This window comes from Tamandua tetradactyla, chromosome 1, assembly GCF_023851605.1.
Source record: "Tamandua tetradactyla isolate mTamTet1 chromosome 1, mTamTet1.pri, whole genome shotgun sequence".
Taxonomy (NCBI): domain Eukaryota; kingdom Metazoa; phylum Chordata; class Mammalia; order Pilosa; family Myrmecophagidae; genus Tamandua; species Tamandua tetradactyla.
This window is the reverse complement of record NC_135327.1, coordinates 97,974,523-97,990,708: the sequence shown is the minus strand read 5'-3', so window position 1 is coordinate 97,990,708 and position 16,186 is coordinate 97,974,523. Positions and strand designations below refer to the sequence as shown.

Below are 16,186 nucleotides of genomic sequence, written 5' to 3'. Positions count from 1 at the left end.
TTTTATACCCAGGAAAACTATCAATTAATATTGTGTATGGGGGAGGGGCAGTAGAATAGGGACTTTTAAAAATGTGCAAACAATGGCAAGTTTCTAGGGGACATCCACACCAAAGCTGCTAGAGCAACACTCACCAGGGAAACCATGGTAACAACGTCAGCAGCATGTCTGATGGTCTCCATTGCACATTATACTCAGGGGAAGAGAACAATCTGGCAGCATCAGATCTCAGATTCTGGAGAAAGTGCCCGGACATTTGGTTTGGGGAACTTTTCAACTTCAAAATTAAGGAAGCATCAATTCTTTGTGTAATCAGAGTCCAGGATACAATGACCACAGTATTGGGCAGAAACTTATCTCTAAGACATTGTTCTTGGCTAAGGATAACACAAGCCCCTCTCCTGGAATGATCAGGAGACTTGGATCCAAGCTTTGAGGGTGTAGATTTACCACGTAGCAAGTAGCGGTGGACTTTATATCATCAACATTTATTATTAGTAAAGCATAAGCCCCTCTCTTGGAATGATTGGAGAACTGGGGTTCAAACATTGAGGATTGTCAGAAATGTTTGTCTTAAGTTCCTAGCCATATCCTTTTAACTCAATCTTTGAAGGAAGCAAAGTCTTTTTCTGCGAGGTCAGTTTGAAGGATATTAGTCTTGGGCAAGTTGTCCTTTACTTCTCAGAAAAGCTCAGTGAGTTTACTTCCCATGCATCCTTTTCAAGGAAACTACTAGATTACATGCTTCACTATATTGAGGAAGTAAAGCCAAGAAAGATGAACCACATGATCCAAGAAGGATGGGGTGCACACAAGAGTGGCAAATGTAATTACCAGGATGACAGTGAAGGGAGGTCTCCCAGGATGGCAGCGAGCAACAGAAGCAACCTTGAGTGATACAGCAGGAGAGAAGACTCTGGCAGCAATACCCCAAGTTGAAATTGAGACTACCCATTGGTTAAACAGCTTTATAGAGGTAAAATTGTCATAAAATAAACTGAGCATATTTAAAATCACCACTTGATAAGTTTTGACGTATGAATACACCATGAAATCTTCACCCCAATCAAGATAATGGGCATATCCATCTTCATCAAAAGTTTCCTCATGTCCCTTTGTAATTACTACTTCTTGTCTTCCCTATCCTCAGACAACCACTGTTAAGTTTTCAGTCACTATAAGTTAGTTTGCATTTTCTAAGATTTTATATAAGTGGTACCATCTGTGTATATATATATATATACTTGGAAGTACTGTTTTAGATGCTTCCCACAAACTCAGATATGATGTGTTTTCACGTTCACTCAGGTCAAATCAGGTCCCTTTTGATTTATTTTTTGTCCCACAGGAGATTTAGAAGTGTGTTGTTTAGTTCCCAATATTCGAGGATTTTCTAGGTTTTGATGTTACTGTGTGCTGTGGTTTGAATCACATCACCCACACGTCCTAATTCCCAGTTCAGAGAATGTGAATTAATTTGTAAATATGATCTTTGAAGACGGCAGTAAATAAGGTGTAGCTAAACTGAATCAGTGCTCATCTTAATATGACTGGAGTCCTTATAAGCAGAGGAAATTTGGACAAGGGAGGAGGAGACAAACTGGGAGAGAGACAGCTTAAGCAATGCAGGCAGAGATTTAGTTACAGATTGCTGGCAAGTCATCACCAGAACACTACAGAATTTGGAAAGTGCATGAGCTTGCTAACACTTTGATTTTGGATTTTGAGCTTCCAAACCGAGACAATAAATTCATCTTGTTTAAGCTAACCAGTCCATGGTATTGTTAGAGCAATCGTGGCACATGATATTTTCTGTCAGTCCTTTTACTTTTTAACCTAATGTGTGTTTGTATTTTCTTTTGTATATTCATCATCATGATCATTTATTAGAACATTTGCATCAATTCAGAAAAAACAATAAAACAAAAACAGAAAAAAATTCATGTATACCATACCCCTTACCCCCCCACTGATCGCCAGCATTTCAATCTACTAAATTTATTTTAACATTTGTTCCCCCTATTATTCTTTATTCCATATGTTTTCCTCATCTGTTGATATGGTAGATAAAAGGAGTATCAGACACAAAGTTTTCACAATCACATAGTCACGTTGTGAAAGCTATATCATTATGCAATCATCTTCAAGAAACATGGCTACTGGAACACAGCTCTACATTTTCAGGCAGTTTCCTCCAGCCTCTCCGTTACACCTTAACTAAATAGGTGATATCTATTTAATGCATAAGAATAACCTCCAGGATAACCTCTTGACTGTGTTTGGAATCTCTCAGCCATTGACACTTTATTTTGTCTCATTTCGCTCTTCGCCCTTTTGATCGAGAAGGTTTTCTCAATTCCTTGATGCTGAGTTCCAGCTCATTTTAGGATTTCTGTCCCATGTTGCCAGGAAGGTCCAAAAGAGGGTTTCTTGTAGGCAGTATATTTTGGGTCTTGCTTTTTTATCCAACCTGACAATCCCTGTCTTTTAGAGTGTTTAGACTCTTTAGGCTTAATATGATTATAAATATGTTTGTATTTATCTTTCTTTTTCTCCTCATTTGTCTCATCTGATTTTTCTTCCCACTTTCTCTTTTCTGCCATCTTTTGGATTACAGTTCACGGTTCCATTTTATTCCCTTTCTTGGCTTTTTAGCTATAATTCCTTAATATATTATTTTAGTAGTTGCTTTAGGGATTATGTTATATATCTTTAACTTATTTCAATCTACTTCAGGTATAATAAAGAACTTTACAACAGTGTACTTCTATTTATCCTTTCTTGGCCTTTGTGCTATTTTATTACACATTTTAACTCTACAATTGCAGAGGAGAAAGTCAAAGAGATGCACCCCTTCTGTCGTGGAATAAAGCAAATAGCTATATGGTGAGCTGCTTCTGGGGGCACCATGGTAAAGAAATGTGGGCTGCCTCAAGGAGCTAAAAGCAGGCCCCAGCTGCCAACTAGCAAGGAAATGGGGACCCCAGCCTTACAATTGCAAGAAATTGGATTCTGCTAACTACATGAAGCGATTCCTCTCCAGAGCCTCCAGATAAGAACTAAATCTAGTTGATATCTTGATTCAGTCTCTGAGAATTTAAGCAGAGAATCCAGCCACTTCATGCCCAAATTTCTCACCTACAGAACCATGAACTAATAAATGAATATTGTTCTAAGCCGCTCAGTCTGTGGTAATTTGGTACACAGCAATAGAAAACCCATCCACTAAGGTCTTATTGCTATTTGTTGCATTTTTCAGTTCCAAAATTTTGTTTTATTCTTTTTCAAATCCACCTCCAAAGAAGAAAACCTTTGTGACCTTAGGATAGGCATAGATTTTTAAGATAAGACACAGTGAACCATAAAGAAAACGTAAAGTAAGTTGAACATCACATTTAAAATTTCTATTCTTTGTCTGATTGTGAATGCTAGGGTTTTGCTAATCCTTTTCTATCATCTGCTATTTCTGCTAGTCTTAATTTATGTCATTTGATCTCTTTGAGTACCTGGTTAATTTCAATTATGAATCAAATATTATATTTTAAAAATTGTTTGTAGAAATAATTTGACACCTAGAACTATTTTATCTTCCCCACAGAGGATTTATTTCTTCTTCTGCCAGGTGCTGGAAGAACCTAGCAATCCTGGATCACCCTGTGGAATTAGAAAGGTTGAGATGATTCAAAGATGGGCTTCAATCCATGAGAAGGACTTTTGAGGGTCCAGTCCCAAACATGGTGAGCTCACTAACCCTCACACTCGGTGGCTCTTACATTCTGGTTTTTCTCCCTTCAGTCCCCAGAAGCTGTCAAAAGCATGGCTCAGCTTCCCAGCCTTTCAGCCACTTAAAAAAAAATTTTTTTTTCAGATTCAACAAACACTTCCAGTGTAAAAGCTTCTGCAATTACTATTTCTCTGGGTTGTTACCATCATCTAGATTTTAAAAAGAACCACTGAAATAGTTAATAGAATAAAAGTATGCTATATCTGAACTTCCCAATTCTGTTAAGGTTTCTTTCAAATGGAAAGATCACAAGGAGGTGCAGGAGAAATTAAAAATCCAGAAACACTGAGTTTCCCTATCAATGAGACATTAAAAGGGCATGATTTTGAGGAAGTTTTCCAGCTGCTGCGAACTCTGTCCTTGGGATTGATGGTGGCTCCTGGAACAGGGAAGGAGCAGTGACTTAGGTCTTGCTTGTCTGATTGGGCATGAGGGTAGATGGGGAGCATGGCCATCTCCACAGACATTCTTAAGTTAAGCCTGTTTCCAAACTTGCTTCCACAAGATATGTTAAGTGAGCTTTAATTCTCTTGAACATATACAAAGAAATCGACAACATGCCACCCTTCTAAATGGAAATTTCCATAGAAAAAGTCAAAGAACATTCTCAAATTCAAGGACCACTAGAGTCAACATACTCTGTTGAACACATTAGCAATTCTGACCATGAGCTTTTAGTGAGGAGTCGGCAGGGAGGACTCTCATTCCAGCTGCACAGACCACATTTCTAACAGCAGTGTTCTATTATGGATGTGACATTCTAATTTTTCTTTTCTTTTCTAGCAAATTCTCTCCAACCCTCGAAACTGAAGACAGTTATTTCTCCCCATGACAGATTGGTGAGATCAGTCATGAAGGTGAAGTTTCCCAGAGAGAGGGCCACAGAGCAGCCTTGGTCAGGCTTCCTTTATGTTCTTAAGTACAGAATTCCTGGGGTGGGATCCAACTGGTTGAGCTATGGGGATTTTCATATCCTACACAGAAAGTTCACAGGGATGAAGAAGAAAACAAGATCATGGGTTTGGAGTTGTTTGTTTTACTATCATTTGAAAAATAAACACATTCCCCTGTCTGAAGTCATCTAGTCATATTTTCTTTCTTCCAGCTCTTAAATCACTGACACGGAACAAAGAGGGAAAAAGCAAAGTTAAACACAAATCCAGCCATGCGTCAGGAGGCTTCTTCCGTGGTCCCCAAAGTTCTTAGAGCTTGTCCAGACCCTTGGCTCCCTCAGCAACCCCACTCCCAAAGAGGAGCCAAGTACCCCTTGCAGATAGCTTTTCAAGGAAATCTAGGGAGAATGAGATCAGCAAAAGAATCAGATTAGATAATGTGAAACAGCTGTCTCTCTATCCCTTCAGCTCAACTCTTCTCTAGGCTAAAGGTCTGTAGCCTTTTATGTGCACAGAAATAATCTAGGGCAATTTTTTAAAGAAACATAGATATCTAAGCTTCCACAGAATTTCTGAGTTAATGTATCTGAGTTAAAGCCCAGATGTTAGCATTTTTAATAACATATATGTTTGACCTATGGCACTTACTTTGGAGAAAACATGCTTGAGACTGGGCTCTCAGGATGCAAAAGATCCATTTCTGATGGAATCCCATGAATATACCTCCTTTTCTTTAACCCCTACAGCATGGAACCTGCTCTCCATGAATGAGTTGGCATTCGTCAAGGATAGTATGGAGCTCTCCTAGTTTGGAGTAAGATTGTGAGGAAGAGAATCATCTCACATGCGTCTGGGGGACTGTCTTGTAGTCCCAGCACAAGCCTTCAATAGCTTTATGCTACTCCTCTAGTGATAATGGAATGGCATAAAAATGATCAAAGAGAACTACAAGTAGGACTCACAGCAGGAGTAATTTTGCTCTAAGTCCAAGTGTCTGAATAATACTTGGTTGGATTCAACAGAGGTCCCAATGTTCTTTTTGTTAAAATCTTGATCCTGTAAGACTGAATTTCTCCCTGAGGCCTGCTCCACCAACATCACTACCGCTAGCCCCAAAACTTCATTTTCCCTTGAATCTTGGTACTTCAGTTAAAGCACTTGTTATTATTATTATTATTATTTTGCTTTGTATCGTAAGGAATTTGCATGTGTGTTTATCTCTATAACCAGATTACAGACACCCTTAGAGGTGGTGTCTTTATCTCTTTAATCTTTGTATCAAGCATACAAAGCGCCTGATGAGTAATGACCTAAACATGATCAATAACTTGACTTAGTTAAATTACATACTTTTTCAAGCATTCAATTTCACAAAATACAGTGAACATGATTTATAGTATTTTGATACATTTTATGACACTTAAAATCTGCATTAAAATATAAGTTATATAAAATACAACTCCTCAGTTTTTGTTTTCTAGCATCTACTTTCTCTACTTTACTAATGGCATCCTATACTCAAGGTGAAATGAAAATCTGAGGAAATTGTGTAATTAAATGCTTCCAAAAGTTTTCTTTAGCTCCGCATTTAGGGCTCTTAGGTAAAACTATTTTTTATTTCGTTTTTTTTGTTTTAGACCTTAATTATCCACTTTTCTGCATTGACATATCCCTAAGCGTCAGTGGTTTGTCATAATAATTAATTCTAAATATCTGTGTATATCAAACAAACTTGTTTCTGACCCAGAGTGGCTCTGTCAAGTGGCACCATGGGATCTGCTCAGTGTCCATACATGTGCAAACTGGACCTTGTAGGGCCAACCTTTAACAATGGAGGGTGAGAGCCAAAGAAGAAATTCTTTCCCTGTTTTCCTCTTGAATGGATGGTTCTGAAATGCATTTCACATGGCTGTTTAGAAGGTCCTGAAGAATCAGGTTCTCCATTTCCTATATGGGTGACCAACTCAATGATATGTCCTACTATTGGTGCTCCTGCCTTCCCTGCCTCACTTCCCCTTATCCCCCACTCCTGCTCCTGAGGATCACACCAATAGAGTGATCACACCAATAGAGTACACACACACACACAAGGCTTTGTCCCAGGTGCTGCTTTCCAAGGAATTTAAGCAAAGAAATCATGAAGATTCAGAGGAGTGGTGGTGAGATAGTACAAAGCCATGGGCCTTTTAAAGTCAGTTATATTCATCTTTGAAATACAACAGGTGATAAGTCACTGAGATTAATATAAAAATATACTTGCATTACGTGGTCACTCTTGTTTGGTGAAAACAAACAAACAAACATTTTGGACTAAAACACTGTTCCAGGTCATCCACAAAGTGTATAATCCACATTTAAATAATCGAGGGGTGGCCATAATCTCACTGATGGAGATGCTACATAGAAAAACCTATGTAGAGAAAGGTAACACAGACCCATTTTGTTACAAATTAAATCACGCGTAAATATTTCAGTGTGCCCCTCTAATCTAGCAGATAAAGACTAAAAAGCAAAATAAACACAGCCATTGTGACACCTAACAGTGAACAATAATTATCTATATAGTGCTTGATTTTCTTTAAAAGGTCTTTACAGTGTCTTTGAATCAGGATCTTAACAAGGTCCACATATTTCATTTATTGTGAAATAAAAGGTCTCAACTCTCTTTTAATCTGTGTTGATGCCTTCTCCTTTTTAAATTCCACTTATTTGTTAAAAAAATAGTTCATTTGTCCTGAATAATGTCCACTTTCTGAATATATGTGCCATTGTCCTTCAAAATGAAATGGACAGGGAGACATTGCGGATCCCACGATGCCAGGGCCAGACTCATCCCCGGGAGTCACACCCCATGTTGTCAGAGAGAGTTTCACCCCTGAATGGCTTATACCATGTAGCGGGAGGGCAACAATTTGCCTTGTAGAGTTGAGAAAAGAGAGAGAGAGAGGCCACATCTGAGCAACAAACAGGCCTTGTTATTGTTAGTCTTAGCTTCTTCCCTACAGAAATAAGTTTCATAAGGGCAAGCCTCAAAATCCAGGGCTTGGCCTATGTTCTTGGGAGTCCCCTATGGTTGACAGGGTACCTGGGGTTTCCCAGATGCGAGAGTTTAACAGTTCCATATATATTTTCCCCCCTTCAGACCCTTAAGGGACTCTACTTTTTAAGTATCAGCCCACCGTAGTCTGAGATGTATCCTGGTGGGTGCTAACTCTTGGTTGCCAGTCCTGTGTCCATTCCAATGCCATTGCACTCACCCACTGAGTGCAGCCTTACCTGGCCTTGTCTGGAAACACTTTAGAAGCATGGATTTCTTTGACCTTCTTTGGCCCGAGACCATTCTATATACAATAAGACATTAAAGCGTGATTGTGTATTCAATTCATGGTTATGCTGAACTAATACTCAAATGTATCTGAAAGGTTGTTGAATTCCTGGAAGAGTAACTCTCGTTATGGGCAATGCATTATCCTTCTCATCATTATTTCAAAATATAGCCTGTGAACTCAGTTATTCCACTATATTGACCTCTATCATTTCCAGTTAGCCATTCTGAAGATTCATGCAATTAAAAGAGAAATATAGGAGCATGAATTACCATGAAACCTATATGATCAATGATAAGGGTGATTTGACAAATAAAATAACCCAGACTTAGCACAAAAGTATTTCCCATTTTTAGAGGAAGTGGTGATAAATTAAACCCATTGTCAGTAAACAAAAAAAAGTAAACTTTTTTGTTAATTTATTTGATGTAAATTAGCAGACAAGTCCCTTAGAAGGCAGATTCAGTTGAGTCCCGGTCCACAGGATGTGTTAAGGCCATCACTACGAGTCATGGGGGTTTTATCATCCTGCTCTCTGTGGCTTTCTGTCCTGGGAGAGCTGGGTTTGGATTCAGCCTTCAGTGAGGTGGAAGCCCAGTGAGTGTCTGGTAGATGAGATAGCATTCCTGTGTTTAAATCTGGTTCTTAAACTAACTAGTTATATGTTTTGGGGCAAAAGTTTTGAAACTTTTTAGAACCTCAGCTTCCTCATCTAGAAATGAGTTATTTTGAGGGTCAAATGAAATAATTATTGCAAAGCACTTAGCACAATGCCTAGCCTGTTGAAAGTACTTCCAAGGAACTCTTCTTACTGGTATCATTTTATACAATAGATGTTACTCTTCTGTTTATCTAAAATATCACAACATCATAAGAGAAATGAATAGCACTTCATTTTCTGACAAGCTAAAACCAGAGAAGTGATGCATCAAAAATAAGTAATGCATTATATAGAGTCTTGTTTTCAAAGGATCGTAAAGTTGAAGAAGGGTTCTACTAGGTAAAAGGAAACATATAAAGGATCATGGACATATCTTTATAGAGCAAAAATTCCACTTCTATTCTTAAAAAATGTAGAAAAATCCATAACTCCTGCAATCAACAAAATTAGCTAGGCTATTGATTTATTTAACTTGAGTCTTTGGTTTGGATTAATTGGTTGAGGAGAGTTTATTGAGAGGTAATTAATATCTTGATAAGACTGGTGCTAACTTTAAAGAATAAACTGTTAGACGACATACTCTTTTTCTATCTATGGAACTGGAGAAGAGGCAGGAGCACTGATCTGAAACAATTCAGATAATCTAATTATAGAAGAAAGACTAGGAAGGGAGGAATAAAAGGGAACGAACAGCGTTGATGAGTGGGATATGTATGGGGGGTGGTCATGAAGCTTTCATTTATCACATGAAATATTGGGCTGAACTGTGGTTGAGTAACATTGGACACTGCAAAGGCCCTATCCTTACTCCCTGAACCTTGGGGTAATCTTTAGACATTACCATTAATTATTTAGACTCAGAAGGCTGCAAAAACATCTTGATTCATTGGCAAAGTGACAAGCATATGGTGTGTTTTGCAAACCTCTAGCTCTCTGTTGAGAGGAGGCTAACATTAATTTCTTACAAATTCTACAGGGACTTTCCAAGCCAGCCGTTGTTAACATAGTTCAACATCGAGTTTGTAGAGCGAGGAGAAGTTTTGAAAAATAAGTTAGATACAAATTAGTAGCTTTGTAGAGGCTGGCAAGAAGGATGCTTGCAAGGCACCATAGCTTTCCTGCAAAGAGCAACAAAGCAGAGACAGCTTTGCTGCTTGATTGATGGTCAAGGTGGCAGGCCTATTTAGTGGCTCCTACAGGGCAGGGCTCATAATCTGTTGTTTCCTGCAGTGCTTGGCACTCTGACAGCCGTGGCTCAGGCAAGAGTCCTGATTCGGATTCACTGAGCATGCAGTATAATCTTATCAGGGCTGCCCTCTGGTTGAGGGAGGTAAGCGGTCCGTCCTCTGCCAATGTACAAGCTGTTGGAGGGCATCTCCCTGGGGAAATGTGCGAGGTGGGAGAGAATGGACGGGAAGAGGTCTGGCTATATGAAGTGAAAGATGTACGAAGAATCCGTCAGCCTTCAGCCCAGACATATATTCGATATTATACACAGTTTTGGGCTGCTCCTGACAAGACATCAAATCTAAGCTCAGAATTTCACTATACTCTAGGAATAGATTAGCGACCGACTCTTTATGACTCAGGGAAAATAATTTATTTCTTGTCTTCTATCTCCTCTGCCAGTTCCTGGATCTCCTCAAGCTTCCATCAGAAAGACATAATAATGCCTGAATTTTATTTATGGAACAAGTTTATAAAAGGCACTTTGTACAACAAGCCTGCCTTTGTGAGGATAGAGCAAGGAATTCATTAGGCTTTCATTAGGAATGAAGGCTGTTGAGGAGGGTGGCTTTGATAAACCAGAAAAGGCAGCAAATGGAGACATTGGCCATTGGGTCTACTCAGTCTGGGACAGAGTGGGGAGATAGAACAGGCACTTCTGATGGAAGCAGAGTCCATTCAGCATTTCTATCTGCTCTTTAACGGAGAATGAAGGAAGAGAGAGCGAACAGGGAGACAGTAAAAGGGTTTTGGATAAAAAAAATCTCGTTGGCACAAGACTGTGAGGATTCTAACTGGGACTAAAATGGTGGACTCCAGATTGCTCATGAGTATTTTGGCCTTTTCAGCTAAGGAATTAAGATTCTACCTTGAGAGGGGTCACCTGCTCTATTTCAACATGCTTCAGGGAAATCCAACCATCAATTATGCCAGATATAGAAGCATCGACCATATTTTTTAAAATCTCCCTGTCTGGAAAACTCTTTCTTATATCCAATCAAACCTTTTTTGGTAACAAGATAAGCCATTTTCCTTCTGTTCTGTCCCCAGTGAAAATATAACAGGACGAAGATTAACAACCTTTTTAAATAGTAAAGCCTTTTATATGTTGTGACCATGTCATCACTCTCCCATCTTCCCCAAGCCATACAATCCCAGTTTTGTTAATATTTCCCCAAGTGTGCTATTTTCCAAGTGTGTAATCACATCTAAGTGTCCCCATGGATGGATTCTCCCCATATTTCGTTCCCCTTTGAGGGCTCCAGCATTCTAGGAAAACGCTACCAACTAGCAAGCAAAATAACCTACTTAATTCATGACTGTGACTTCTCCAGTTTTGAACCATTCTTTATTTACCCTGTTAAGCTTTCCTTAGATCATTACCACAACCTTCTTAGTGTTCCCCCAGGTTCAAACGTACATCCTCCTTATCTGAGGACACTGTAGCGCTCTGTACATGCTCTGCACAAATAGGGAGAGCGCTCTGGAACAGGAATGGTATTAAATTAATTAAATTAAATTAATGGCACGCCCACCCAAAGGGCCCAGTAAGGTGGAGTTAAAGAACTACTTCTGGGTACTTGAAGACCATTTCTTCTCCATGCCTTGTACATGCTCTTTCTTTGCCTTTGGGTTCTGTGCACGTCACTTTCTACTCCTGTAAACTCTCTTAATATCTGGTACCCAAGTGGAGGTCTAAGAGGACAAGGTAGGGGCTTTATTTACATATCTGCAAATTCCCAGCAGCTAACAGAGTACCTGGCACATAGTAGATGTTCCATAAATGTCCACTGAATTAATTATTTAATCAATTAATTAAAATACTGGTGTTTAGAAGGGAAGGTAGAATTGAAAGTCACCAGAGAAGAAGCACGTTTTGCCACAAGATGCCCCAAGAGTGGCTGGGTTCTCAGGAGAAAAGAAAGAGAAAGAAAGAGGCCAGAAATCTGGCTACCACACAGCCGTATGTGTGTGCGTGTGTGTGCGCGTATGTGGGGGGGCTCAGAGGAAGATGAGCTGGCAAAGGAAGTCAAGGCATGCTGAGAGCTCAAGAAGAGCTCAAGAAGAACTAGGATATTGTGATTTTATAGATGTGAAGAAAGAAAATTTCAAGAAGGGAAATTGTAAAACTAAAATCCAAACTCTTTAACCAGACTGTGCATGTGTGAGGCCCTGCATGCCTCTACAATTTCAGATTATGCCTGTCTCTTCCTCACTCATGGGCTTACTTTTACTTCCAGAAGCATCCCAAGCTCTCTTCTGTCTTACAAACTCGACGCCCGCTGTTCCTGTGCCTGGAATGCCCTCTGCTCCGGTTTTTCACAACCACCTGCTTCCCTCTTTCCAAGTCTCTGCTGAAATGTCTCCTCCCTCCTCCCGCTTGGCCAAGCAGTCTCCACGTGGTTCTGCTTTTCAGCCCCGTGCTTACATCCTTCACAGCACTTTTCAGATTTTTTAATTCTCGTATTCAAGCATGGAAGTGTTTTATTTTTTCAACTGTCTGTCCCTCTAGATTATGAGGCCTACGGAGAGAAGCAGTTAAAATAAAATAAAATAAAGCTGATTTGGACCAATTTCCCAGCCAGAGCTTTGAACTGAGGATATGTTTTCTATTTCTATATTATTTTTCTATATTATTTCACCTGTCACTCTCACCTGTGGCCCTGCAGGGTCAGAAACTGGGCACTCTTTATTTCTCATTATCACTGATTTTTTAAGTCACTTTTACCACTCCACTGCTAGGACTGGCCAGTCCAAATACAGTTTAAATAGTCAAGAAGAAGCTTCCTGCTTCTTCTTTAAAAATAAAATGTTTAGAATTTTATTTTATTTTTTGTGAAAAGTAACATATATGCAAAAAAGCAATACATTTCAAAGCACATCACAACAATGAGTGGTAGAACAGATTTCAGAGTGGTATGGGTTACAATTCCACAATTTTCGGTTTTTACTTTTAGCTGCTCTAAGACACTGGAGGCTAAAAGAAATATCAATATAATGATTCAGCACTCATACTCATTTGTTAAACCTGACCTTCTCTGTATAGCTCTGCCATCACCGTTGATCTTCCCCACCTAGAACTTTTAACTGTACCTTTTACTTCCAATTCTTCCCTTTTCAATGAAGCCAGGCTGTAGGCGAGAGATCTCAAGGAAAGTTCCAGCCCTGGGCGATTCCTGCGTGGAGAACACTGAATGGGGTGGTTTCACTGCTCTTCTGGGCTTGGGAAATGGGAGTAGCAGGTTGCAGCACATTCCTTCAGCTGCTCCGTGGGGGTGAGTGTAAAATCTCTGCAAACAGGCCCAGCGTGCATATAAAACCTCAGGTCACTGACTATTGCAATGCTCATTTGCTGTGGCCAATTTAGCGCTAATAAGCTGAAACTGGGCTTGGGGGATTTGTTTCCATGCATGTAAACTCCCTTTAGAAACATGCTCCCCCCAAAGAGATGCAACCTAATAGATTTTATTTTGCTGTCCTCATTTTTGTAAACGAACTTGTAGCTCATTTTGGAAGCATTTTCCCCATTAGCCGAATTATTGCTTCCATCTTTTGTCAGGGCTGGTGCTATCTGCACTCTACACCTGCAGAGCGGAGGATGGAGAAGGACAAGAGCCCCAAGTTGCCCACCCTCTGAGGCATGCAAACAACTGTGTCTTGCTCGGCAAATCCACCCCCGCCAAATCCAGTTGCTTGCACATCTGTGTAGCAGACCTGGGTGTGGCACAGGACATGACCCCTGCCAGGGTGCCAAGTGGGCTTGGTGCCCTGCTCTCCAAGCCCTCTGCAGGACACTTGGAGAAGCCCTGCTGAGGCCACCATGCCTTACAGAAGGCAGGCGCACTGCCCGGGAAGGAGCCCCTTAGCAGCGGGGGCGGGGTCCCGGTCAACTCGATTCAGAAGAAGACCCTCAATTTGTGACTTGGTTAGACAGTGACTCAGGCAGGCTTCAGGCTCAGTTCTCCCTCTTCGTGAGAAGGCTGATCAGCCACCAAGACTCATAGCTTCTGCTCTTTGGGAACAAACTAGAATGGAGGCTCTATTTCTACGAGTATGAATGCGCCTCTCCCCCCAGACACTTCAGATGGACTTAGAAGAACTCCCAGACTTGCTGTGGTTGCCAGCTTGAAGCTACTCCACAAACACTGACGTATGTGACTTGCCCCAAATTAGAAGTCCTGGCATTCCTTCCAGCCTTACCGGCTGGGACACATTTCCACTCAAGGTCTGGGGACATTGAAAGAAAAGCACCCTGGTTCCAACTAAAGCAACATTTTCCCAGAAATCTGGCAGGCACATGGCCTCCCCATCCCCATAGACTGAGGAGGGAGTGCAGTTGCCTAATGGTTTGTCATCTGCCAAAACTCCATTAGGAGTTTGCTGGTAACTTGGAAGTTCTGCCAAAAAAATTGTCTCTAGATCTCAGCAGAGACACTCCAAGTCACCTTTGGGGCCAACTTTCTTTCATTACATTCGGCTAAAATGCAAGTTGTCCTGACACAGAGAGAGAGAGTGGAGAACAACTGGGGGGTGGAGGTGGGGATTGTGGCCATGGGATGTTATAGCTGAGCACGCAGAATATGTTCTCAGTTCCTCTGTTAGAAAATCACCTGCTTGAATCCCATACTCTATTACGTGGGAAAACTGCTAATGGGGTCCAGGCTCAAGCAGTCCCCAGCCAGACCTGTGAGGACAGAGACTAGTCACACAGTCTCCACCAGTAAAAATCAATCCTTCCAAAGGGGTGCTGATCCTTAAGCCAGTGGAGGGCTGGCTTGAGATTGAAAACCAGCAATTATCCTTCTAGAAGGAGGGTTCCATATTGTGTGTGTGTGTGTGTGTGTGTGTGTGTGTGTGTGTGTGTGTGTGTGTGAATGAATGAATGAATGAATGAAGTCACTGTGTGGGTTGCTGGGATTCTTAACACAACCATTTCCCAATCCCCTAAATTTGGTATAAAATTTTCAGACTATGTTAGAGTCAAAATATTTGCGGTAGACTAACTTGGCCGGGTGTTTGGCCTCTGGCCCATTCTTCAGGCCCCCTTTCATTGCTGAGTTTCTTATCCTTTTCCATTGGGCTAAACCCAATGCTTCCAAGGCACAAGTTGCATACTTCTTCCCTAATGAATGGCAGCATGTGCCATATTCATTTATGCCCATCAAGGCCATAGCTTATATCCTGACTGCGGCTGAAAGGAATTGGCAAATAAAACAAACACCTGGTGGCCAGATCCCCCTTGCTGGGCAGGTTTTTCTTTCTCTGATCCAGCTGGGAGGCAGGAATCAGATTGCTGCTGGGTGACTGGAGAGATCCCTACACAAAAAGGAAGGACAAGTCCTCCCTAGGGGTTTGGAAACGTGTAGACTCTCTCCCTCTGATCTGCAATTGCCAGTCTCTATCTCTACAGCAGTGTGGTTTCATTTAAAGAAAAACAAAGGTCTCCTGGGAAAGAGGTTGGGAGGACTGTATGTGATCAGTTCCTTGGCCATTGGCTAGGAGCGTCAGCCTGGCTAGTTATTTTCCACATCTATGGTTCAATTTTACTCCATGGCCTCCTCTACTCCGTCCCCACGCACCTCTGAAAAATGGCAGCAGCAATCACTTCCTTATGAGAATTTGGTGAAAATGGGATATGTGGTTGCTGCATTTGGAATCCCATAAAGGAAATAGACTACAAATTCAAATATCACAAGGAGACCAGAGGGACTGGAATAGTCTACTGCTGAGAATTGACTAACTCGACTGTGGTTACGAATGCTCATGAGATGAGACTTGGCTTTGTGAGGGTCACCTAGTTTGTCCTTTGTGAGGGGTCACTGGTCAAGTGACAGGAGCCAGACGGTGCCTGGGATGGTGAAGGGTTGACAACAAGGCACATGGAAACAGTGAAGAGTCTATAGGGTGTTTATCTTGGAGGAAAGAAGAATAAGGCAAGGACCAAAGCATTGCGTTTAAGCATGTGAAGGGCTGCCACTAGAAGAAAGATTAGAGTGGCTCTGCCTAATCGTCGACAGGTAAAATTAAAAGGGAGCAACATTTGAATAATCTCATGGAAGAAAGTTCCAACAATTAAAATTGCCCAATTGTATGATTCATTTCAAATGAATATGGATTGAACAACTGAGTATACACGTTGAATAAAATCTTGACGACCTAGGTATAAAATTCATAATTTTCTTTGGTTTCCTTGTGCTATGTTTAAACATCCCAACAATTGAAACATCCCAATAATTATATTTCAGCTCCTTCCTGTATAACAAGTAATTGCTGTCTTTACTCTTCAAGCAGATTT

The 16,186-nt window shown here is 40.8% G+C and overlaps 1 long non-coding RNA gene across 5 annotated transcripts in view; it reads left to right on the top strand.

The window, feature by feature from the left end:
* Positions 1 to 4,860, top strand: part of LOC143685525 (uncharacterized) — a 113,358-nt gene extending 108,498 nt beyond the window's left edge. For 4 of the 5 annotated variants that reach the window (XR_013176712.1, XR_013176715.1, XR_013176713.1 and 1 more), the window contains exons 2-3: positions 3,599 to 3,737; positions 4,568 to 4,860. This is a non-coding gene — a long non-coding RNA (uncharacterized LOC143685525). The remainder of the gene's footprint in view (positions 1 to 3,598; positions 3,738 to 4,567) is intronic. The other variant, XR_013176711.1, reaches the window with a different exon arrangement.
* Positions 4,861 to 16,186: the final 11,326 nt, after the last annotated feature.